This window comes from Marmota monax, unplaced genomic scaffold (assembly GCF_021218885.2).
Source record: "Marmota monax isolate L192 unplaced genomic scaffold, Marmota_monax_Labrador192_F-V1.1 WCK01_AAM20220418_F8-fsc00608, whole genome shotgun sequence".
Lineage (NCBI taxonomy): Eukaryota > Metazoa > Chordata > Mammalia > Rodentia > Sciuridae > Marmota > Marmota monax.
The window spans coordinates 199316-208146 of NW_026693783.1; positions in this window are offsets into that span (position 1 = coordinate 199316).

Sequence of the window (8831 nt, forward strand, 5' to 3'; positions counted from 1 at the left end):
CAAATACATGTCTACATATGTACCTCTAATATTTAGGTGTAGTAGAATATTAGATTGAGTCACAAAGTCACACAGGCTGAAATGTTCACCAATGACTATTTTCACTCAGGAGAACCAGGGAAACTGGTAGTTACTCAGTACAAGAAGGTGGGGGTTGTGGGGTAGAAAATGCACAGTATGCTCCCCTGTTTGTATCCTTAGGTCTGAAAGTCTCTGAAGGTTCACTAGTGCAAGTTCACATTCAAAATCTAAGAAACCTAGTATTTGGCACTCACAGGGAACAGTGGTCAAGTGGGTCAGTGCACTTGGTCAAGTGGGGAAGTGGAGAGAGAAGAGATGATGGTTTCTCCTACTATTTTGCTCATATTCAGGCTGGATCTTTGACTCACTTCCCTCAACCTGACAAAAATTTCTTGAAATACCTTCACAGTCACACCCAGAAGTGTGCTGTGTTCCTAATGGAAAATATCAAAATGGAGGAAAGCATAAACGTGAGAATGATTTGATTTGATCATTAGCTGTTCCTAATGGAAAATATCAAAATGTCTGGATATTCAAGAATATCCAGACATGAGAAATTACTCAATTTCACTGCTCATGAAATAAATAGCATTTTAAGTTGTACCAATATAGATACAATTTCATGAAGTTAACAATATCAAATATTATTCAGGAGGTTTTATAGCAACTGGAACTTTTCTGTATGGTACAGGTTGGTAGACTGCAAACATGCTCACTATTTTAGAAAATATCACTATATTATTTTAGTGTTCACTGAAGCTAAACTGCACAGAAAATCTCTGACTCACCACTTTCATACCTAGGAATATACTCAAGACAAGTGAATGCACACGTCTACCAAGGATGTTGCAAGAATGTCCCTAAAACATTAACAACAGTCTCAAACCTATGCCAACTCATTAACATGAAGATTGACTGACATGTTCATATAATAGGAAATTATCCTTAGTTAAAGGGAACAAACTGCTACCATACCCACCACAAAGGTGAACTTCAAAGAACATGTATATCAAAAAGAGCAAGATGCCAGATCCAAAATTCTTGGATGGCATTAATTTTCTTTCAGACCTTGAAATATACCATTCCAGTACTGCCTAGCTTTGAGGATCTGGGTTGAGAAATCAGTTGAGATCCAAATTAGTTTCTACCTATATGTTATTTTAATTTTCCTCTCATAGCCTTTAAGATTTTATCTTTATTCTGTGTTAGTCATTCTCATTGTAATGTGTCTTGATGTGGGTGTGCTGTAATTTTGTATATTTTGGGTCCTGTAAGCCTCTAGTATTTGATTTTCCATTCTATTATTTAGGTATGGGAAATTTTCTGCTATTATATCTTTGAAAATATTGTGCATTCTTTTGATTTGTATCTCTGCTCCTTCATTTATTCTGATACCTCTTAAATTTAGTCTTTTCATGTTATCCCATAATTCTTATATGTTCTTTTCATGGCTTCTTACCAACTTTTCTGCACAGTCAAACTTACTTTCAAGGTTATTTATTTTGTCTTCATTGTCTGTGGTTCTGTGTTCCAAGTGGTCTAGTCTGTTGGTGATGCTTTCTATTGAATTTATAATTTGGTTTACTGATTCCTTCATTTTGAGGATTTCTGCTTTTTTTCCCCTACAATCTCTAACTCTTTATTGATTTTTTTCACTTCCTGTATATTTTCTTTGATTTCACTCCTTATACTATTCTTTATTTCACATGTCAATTTAACTATGAACAATCTGAACTCCTTCTTAGACATTTTTCTACTATGTATCAGTGGCTTCTTTTGTTGAAGCATCTTGGTTTGTTTGGGACACTTTATTCCCCCTTTTATTTTTATATGTTGTTGGTGTGTTTTGCCATCTAGAAGTATGGATTTAAGGCAGCATAAATTTCTACCCTGTAGACCTGTAGTGATCCTGAAGGTTTCCAGTGCCTCACTTTTAATGATGAGACCAATATCAACAGCACCCAGTGTAGACAATATATGTCCTTAAACCTAATAACTCCCACTAAGGTGTCTACTGCTTTCTAGCATTAAACCAAAATGATGAGTTCAATAACTATCTATAGTATAAATAGAAAATTTGTTAAAATGTTTTATAATTTTAAATGGTGAATGAGAGTACAGAGGTAGTGTAGTACACAATATTTGCAAGAAAGCAAGAGAGAAGCTAGAAGTAAAAATTCACAGGAAGAAAGGAATAGGAATTGATAGAGATTGGCTGTTGGTTGGAGAAAAGTTAGAAAGAAAATAGACAAGAAAGTAGAAGAATAGGAACAAAGAGAAAAAATTAAAGACATAAGAATACAATGAAAATACAAAACACCATTCATATATCATTGTCCTCCACACACTGGTGCATAAAAAAATTCTATAACAAATATAGTAGAGATGTTAATGAATCAAGAAATAAAATAAAATGAATCTTGCTGGAAAGTTGACCTGTTTCTGTCAGTGTTCAACAGTGTCTTATCCCTGTCTCTGACATCTCTCAAAATCATCAAACCCACATCAGCCATTGGAAACCCAGTCACTATTCCACCAATCTGGGCTTCAGATACCTCAGGCTCAGTCACCTGCTTGCCCAAGATCTCAGTGCTGCTCCTACTTGCAGAGAGGCCACCAGGGATACACTCATGAAAAGGAGCAACCCCGAGATGCAGCAGCAAGTAAGGGCCACCAGCACTCTTAGCAGGAAGACCCCAGGCTCCTCCAAACCCACAGGCACCCCCACATTGAACCTGCAGGTCCCAACTGGAATCCCCAGACAGAGGCTCTTGTGGTGGTAACACCCAGACCCCAGGCCCTGGCTGGTGTCCCAAAATCAGTGTAGCCATGTGCAACCAAACCTGGAGTCTCCCTATAGCAGTCCTCTAGGCCATCATAGCAGCAGTAGGGCGGTGGTTGTTGTCAGCATCAGTGGCAGCTGCAACTGGAGCTGTGGGGGCAGCATCACCTGGCAATCTCTGGGGACAGAAGCAGTGTCAGCTTCAGGTGAATCTGGGGCAGCAACAGGGGGTTGCAGCTGTAAGGGCAGCATCACCCAGAAAGAAGATATTCAGGCAACCTCAGCCTGGCAGCAGTAGAATCAAAGGTAACAGGAATGGCATAGCAGTGCAGGTGGAGTTTATTGACAGGATACCTTAGGTTCAGCGGCAGTGATTACAGAGGTAGCGTGGAAGTAGCATCTGAGGTAGCATAGACCATGCCCAGAGAAGAGATCTCCGGGCATGGCAGCGGCATCTGTGGCCAGCAAAATTAAGTTTCAGATTTGAAGATGAAATGAAAACCTTCCATGATAAAAAATATATATATTAAAACAATTCACAAGAAGAAATCCTACACTACAGAGCATTCTCAACAAAATATTCCATGAGGATAAAGTGAAGAAAAAAAGTGATTACCAACAAAGGGAGGATCTACACTAAAGGGACATCCAAAGAAATGAGAAACTAAGACAAATCAAAAACCAGAAATAAATCAACATGACAAAGCATACATACCATATCTCAGTAATAACCTTGAATGTTAACAGCCTAAACTCATCAATCAAAATGCATAGACTAGTAGATTGGATTAAACAGCAAGACCAAGCAATATCTTGTCTTCAAGAGACTCACCTCATGGCAAACACATCCACAGGCTGAAGGTGAAAGGATGTTGAAAACTTATCACTCATATAGATTGTGTCAACAAGCAGAGGTTTCCATCTTCATATCAGATAAAGCAGACTTCAAACCAAGGTTAATCAGAAGAGACAAAGGAGGACATTTCATACTTCTTAAGGGAAGTATATAAGCAGAACATAAAAGTTATAAATATTTATGCCCCAAACAATGGAACATCTTTATACATCAAACAAACCCTTCTCAATTTCAAGAGCCAAATAAACTGCAATGCAATAATACTTGGTGACTTTTATTCAGTTCTCTCACTATTGGACAGATCTCCCAAACAAAAACTAAATAAGGAAACTATAGAACTAAATAATACAATCAATAATTTAGACTTAACAGACATATACACAATATTTTATCCATCAACCAGCAAATATACTTTCTTTTCAGCAGCAAATGGCTCCTTTTCTAAAATAGGCCATATATACAAAATAACTCTTGGTAAGTACAAAAAAGCAGAGATAATACCTTGCATTCTATCAGACCACAATGGAATGAAATTAGAAATAAATGATAAAATAAAAAATACAAGCTACTGTATCAAGTTGAGATTAAATAATGCACTATTGAGTGATAAATGGATAGTAGAAGAAATCAAGGATGAAATAAAAACATTCTCACAGGTAAAAGAGAACACTGATACAGCATATCAAAATCTCTGGGACACTAAGAGGAAAGTTCATTGCATGAAGTTCATTCCTTAAAAGAAAAAAAGCCCTAGAAAAAGAAGAACAAATCAACACCAAAAGCAGTAGAAGACAGAAAATAATTAAATCAGAGCTGAAATTGAAACAAAAGAAATAATTGAAAAAAATTGGCAAAAAAGCTGTTTCTTTGAAAAAATAAATAAAATAGGTAAGCCCCTGGCCATTTTAATGAAAAAAAAATTCAAATTATGAAAATACAAAATGAAAAAGGAAATATCACAATGGACATATCTGAAATACAGAAGATAATTAAAAACTATATTGAAAATTTATATTCCAATATAATAGAAAATATTGAAGACATTGACAAATTTCTAGAGACATACGACCTACCCAAACTGAATGATGAGGTCATACATGATTTAAACATATCAATTTTAAGTAATGAAATAGAAAATGCCATGAAAAGCCTACCAACCAAGAAAAACCCAGGACCAGAGGGATTCTCAGCTGAGTTCTATAATACTTTCAAAGAAGAATTAACATCAATACTTCTCAAAGTATTCCATGAAATAGAAAAGGATGGAACTCTTCCAAACTCATTCTATGAGGCTAATATGACCCTGATACCGAAACCAGACAAAGACACATCAAGGAAAGAAAACATGAGATCAATATCCCTCATAAACCTAGATGCAAAAATTCTCAATAAAATTCTGGCAAATATTAAAATATTAAAATTCTCTCTCTCTCTCTCTCTCTCTCTCTCTCTCTCTCTCTCTCTCTCTCTCTCTCTCTCTCTCTCTTCCTTGCTTTAAAAAAAAGAGAATGTCATGCTAAGCGAAATAAACCAATTCCACAAAACCAAAGGCCAAATGTTTTCTCTAATATGCAGATGCTAATTTACAATAAAGTGAGGGGCACTAGGGAAGAATAACTCTACCTTAGATTAGGTAGAGGGAAGTGATGGGGGAGAGGGAAGGGGATGTGGGGATAGGAAAGATAATAGAATGAAACAGACATTATTACTTTATGTATATATGTGACTGCATGACCAGTATGATTCCACAAGGGCACAATCAGAACAATGAGAAGTTATATCCCATCTATGTGTATCAAAGTGCATAAATACATTCTATTGTCACATTAAAACAAATAAATTAATTAACTTTTTTTTAAAAGAGCAAGATGCCAAAGGGAATGTCCAGGAGGTCCACTGACAGGAAGTTCCAGGAGATCTGACCTGTGTTGATGGGAAGTGGAGGTGGTGGGTGAGTGTGAGGAGCAGGAGGGCCTGTGAGGGGCTGGGACACCTGTATCCCCCACGGGGCAGTGGCTAAGGGGTGTAGGAAGTTCATGTTCACCCAGCTGGTCACTTTACATTCACTTAGTGGCAACACGTGTGCTTTTCTGGATTTAATTGCATCTGGCTTTAAATGAAGGCATGAGAGGAGTTACTGAGCCAGAGCCTCAGAGTCGGTTTCCATCTCCTCCTGCAGACACAGGAAGCAAGCTGAGCTCTGAGAACCTCCAAAGCCACATCTGTACAGGATTACTAGAGATCAGTCACTAGACACGTGAGCCCTTAGTGTGGTTTCAACACCCAGCAATCTCCAAATCTCAGTCCCTGGCCACTGGCTGTGGAGTGTGTGCTGCTGGTCAGTGTCCCTCATGGTGGTGGTAGTTGAATGGCCTTTCAGAAGTCTAATGTCCCTTTCAGGCCTTTACCATGAGCCCAGCCAGTGCTTTCAACCAGACCAGACCCAGTGCCTCTGAGCATGCCCCATGGCAGAGGGCAGCTGGTGACATCATGTGACCCCCCTGTACCATTCCTGGAAGGAGGGATTGTGCATGGGGTTGTGACTGTGTGGGAGGGACAGCAGAGTCCTGCTGGTAGTCAGAGCTGGCAGCAACCTCAGCCTCTACCCTGCTGATTTTGAGAGTGAATTTAGTCTGAGACTGTACTCCAGCAAACCCATCTGGGATGCCAGATTATCACTTATCAGCTTCATAGATGAGAATCTTGGGAGCCTGGCCTGGTTTCTGCTGGTACCAGGTTAGAGTGTCACTAATGCTCTCATTGACAGTTCAGGTGATGGAGGTGCTCTGTCCTTGAGACACGCCCAGGGAGTCTGGTGACTGCATCAGCCCCAGGATCCCACTGGAAGCTGGGAAGGAAGAAACAGCATTCCTGTTGTCAAATGTGTCCCACTCCATTTCCTCCAATAGACCTGGCTGTCCTGGTCCCCTAACCTCAGAGCACTGTGGCCAGATATGCAAATATCCCTGGGAGACTCTCACACTAGGAGGAGAGAACTCCATCAGCTCAGGCTATCTACTGTGCTCTCCCCTCACCTGGATGCTAGAATAGCAGAAGGCAGAAGAGTGTGGCCAGGCCACCCATGGTTAGATGGGCCCTTCCTGAGGCCCCTGCTGCCCAGGGTCACCAAGAGGCCTATTCACAAGGACTTTGAGAAGCAGAAATGGACTCTGGGGAAACATGCAAATCAGCAAGGGTGGGGCAGATGCGGCTTGGCAGCTGCAGAGCTGGTGTTCTGGGGGCTCAGTTCCTGCTGATGTCCACCTGTTATCCCAGAGGAGTTTCTTGGCCTTATGAGATAAAATCTTCCCTAATTATTCTGGTTCTTATTTGTGTAAGATTTTGTAGTTAGAATGAGGCATGCTCCTTTTAAGAAAGAGTAAAAAAAAAAAACAAGTTACTTGATCTCATGGCTTAATCCTTAATATGAACATGTGATCTTTTTTTCCAAAATCCCATGGAATATCAACTTCTAGATATGATGGAAAAAGTGGCTCTGTGTTGACATGTGGCTTAGAGGAGATGCTAAGTGCCCTGGGCAAGGGGAATTCTCGGAGCAAATGCATAGTATACCTCTCGGGAGAGCTGTGCAGCAGAAAAGACCCAGATTATTTGAGCATATTTTCATGGCCGGTGTGATCCCTTGTTTGAGAAGCTAATAGATTTTGTTTCTTAACTTTTTCTTGTTTTCTGTAACATTTTTTAACCATTTCTCTGATAGCACTGTCATGCTTTAGAGTGTGTTTTCTTTGCCTGAGAGGGTTCTTGGATGCTCATTAACAGCACTCCCTTTCTGTCCTCACAGTAAAACTCTGTGGTCACTCTGCCTTCTGATTCTCCTTTCTCTAAGTACACTGAGATATATCTTAACTAAAAATTATCAATACATGTAAAAATTAACATATATTTTACATCCTCTATCAATATGGTTGGGCTTTTGTACTGTAACACATTATTATGTTCAGTGACACTAATTTATACAACCTGAACTCACTGGTGCTCTTGAGGATGATCATTATTTTGGTTAAAATGCACTTTCCAATAGCAACTCTTCTCAGAATGCAGAAGAGAGGTAGGACCACAGCAGTCATAGCAAGTAAACTAGACTTCAGCACAAAACTGAACAGGGAATGAAAGGAAAGGTCATTACAGAAGACACTGGAGCCATTTCATCAAGAAGCTGGGATTGTGAGTGTGTATGCACCCAACATTGGAGCAATTAATCATAGGAAGCAAACATTAATAGATCCACAGGGAAATGAAGACAGCAATACAATCATACCAGGGCACATGGGTCTTCAGAAACCAGAAGAGAGGAAGGACCACAGCAGTCATAGCAAGTAAACTAGACTTCAGCACAAAACTGAACAGGGAATGAAAGGAAAGGTCATTACAGAAGACACTGGAGCCAGTTCATCAAGAAGTTGGGATTATGAGTGTGTATGCACCCAACATTGGAGCAAATAATCATAGAATGCAAACATTAATAGATCCACAGGAAAATGAAGACAGCAATACAATAATACCAGGGCACATGGGTTCCCTACTTTCAGCAATGAATAGACAGGAACCACCATTGTAGACAAATGGAACCAATGGACATCTACCAGACTTCGTTTCCAACAGCAACAGAACACACATTCTTTTTCAATCAAGCATGGACCATTCTCCTGAGCATACGTTAGACAACTAAACACGTCATGGCTACTTAAGAAGACTGAAATCACCAAGTGTCTTCTCCTAATACAATACCATAAAACTAGAGCTCAGTACAGAATAATTGTAGCACAATCACAAATGGGTGCAGATTTTAAAATATCATCCTGAAGTACCAAATGGTCAAAGAAGAAATGAAATAAAAGTTTTTGTGCTGAGACAAATGAGAATACTAACAACACACCTGAGCCTATGGGGTGCATCAAAGGCTGTTCAAAGAGGAAGGTTTACAGCAGTAGCTGCCTTCATTGAAAACAGGAAATATGTTTAAACAGCTAGCTTTACATCCAGGGGAGGAAGACCAGATGGTCCAGCTAAGCCCTGTGTTACCATGAAGAACAGACATTACAAACATCATCATAAAATAGAGATGAGAACAACAATAGAAAATAAGCAAAACTAAATATTGGTTTTAGGAAAAGATAGATATAATTGGCAGATTGTTGATTAGATTAA